Here is a 1,932-nt window from a genome sequence, read left to right on the forward strand (position 1 = left end):
CACTGCGCTACGGAGCCACCTGACTGTTCATAACATTTAATAAGGTATTTCTAAAACCTTATTTTACCTTCAATGCAACTTCTATTTTCTGGTTTTAAATTTCGATTTTTTAGATTATTATTGTTATTTTTTAATTTATTACCAAAGAAGTTAAACCTGGGTATCATCCACTTGAAACCATCACATTGAAAGCATCAAAGGGGCAATAATAATACTTGATGTCATAAATAGATGAAAACTGTTGAAAACTTACTGTAGATCTGAAATCCTTAAAGTGAATACATTATTTCGAATGCAACGATTTGCATAAAAACGCCAAACTGACAACTTTTTACAGCGTCGAAATTGATTGTTTTTGAGAGTGCTAGTGTGGTCGGTACATATTTTATGATATCTGTTCGACTCAGCGAACTTTCAAACTGACTTTAAATTATAAAAGGAAATCAAGTTATCTGTTTAACTATCTGTAAAAAGTACATTTCTAATTTTCAAATCGTTCAGTAGAGTTGTGCGCCGTATAATGTTTTTTTATTCACTCAAATGGCACAATGGCTATATTTTTAAAAGAAAAGATTGACACACAATACCAATGACATAATTCCTGATTGTTTGGGTTTTTTTCACGACTTGTTTGGCATTTCGTGTGAATGATGTCAACCTGCTTTGGAATAATTAAACAGTAATCAAAGCGAATATGATATTAGATAAACTTGTATTTCACTGAAATCCAATGTGATATAAAATCAAACAAATTTTCAGCGATAAAGAGTTGAATAAAATAAATATCGATTAATTAATTTCACGACCTAAATAAACGACACATCGTGGATACCAAGGCTTTTGCTCGTTGACTTGACAACAGTCTGTTATTGATCAATTTTGACTTTGCCCGTGAGGTAATGCCTACCTTCACCTTTAAAATTCAATCCACCAAGCGAGTGATTGTCAGCCTCATGATAGAAATATTTTACCGAATATTAAAAAAAAAATTCTCCTCCTCCTCTACCTCCTCCTCCTCCTCCTCCTCCTCCTCCTCTACCTCCTATCCTCCTCCTCCTCCTCTACCTCCTATCCTCCTCCTCCTCCTCCTCCTCTTATTCTTCTTCTTCTTCTTCTTCTTCTTCTTCTTCTTCTTCTTCTTCTTCTTCTTCTTCTTCTTCTTCTTCTTCTTCTTCTTGAAGGCTATGTGGTTTTGTGTTATTAAACTTGCTTTCTGATCGGAGGGTCCTGAGTTCGAGCCTCGCTAAATGCATAGTTGAGTCCTTGGAGCGCATAGTTGAGTCCTTGGAAAATACTCTTTACTCACATTCTCACACCGTACTCAGGTGTAAAGTGAGTACCTGACAGTTAACAACGTTGTCTCTGTTGGAAAAAAATTATAAAATCGCCTAACAGGCGTTATATCTCGTTCTACATGTTATTTGTTGCTTTTTGTCAGGGACCCTTTGTAAAGAGCATTGAGCACGTTAAGTGGATATTGCACTAGATAAAAGCTCAAGTTTTTTCTTCTTCCTCTTCTTCTTCTTCTTCTTCTTCTTCTTCTTCTTCGAAAACATAAGTTGTAGTAGGACTAAGCTACATTTGCTTTGAAACGAATGAGGAGAAAAAGGAATTGATAAAGGAATGTTGAACGTGTCTTATGATGAACTTTGATGCTTTCAATGGTAATTGAATACAAAGATCAGGCCTGTCAGAGCGTGGCCTTCGTAAAGTTATGGCCTGACACTGACCAAAAAAATGACGTCAAAATGCCAGTGTTTTGCCACTAGAGAAAACAAATCGTGAGTTGTATTCAATAGTTCAACCAATGAAATAACTTGTCTCCACGAGCTCTACTAACGACAACTCACTAGGCGGTGCAAAAACAAAAACAAAACAAATAATGACGTCAAACTGCCAGTCCTTTTGGATTTCAGAGTCCGGCTATAACAT

This window comes from Berghia stephanieae, chromosome 8 (assembly GCF_034508935.2).
Source record: "Berghia stephanieae isolate SIO BIC M18660-M18661 chromosome 8, UCSD_Bste_1.3, whole genome shotgun sequence".
Taxonomy (NCBI): Eukaryota; Metazoa; Mollusca; class Gastropoda; order Nudibranchia; family Aeolidiidae; genus Berghia; species Berghia stephanieae.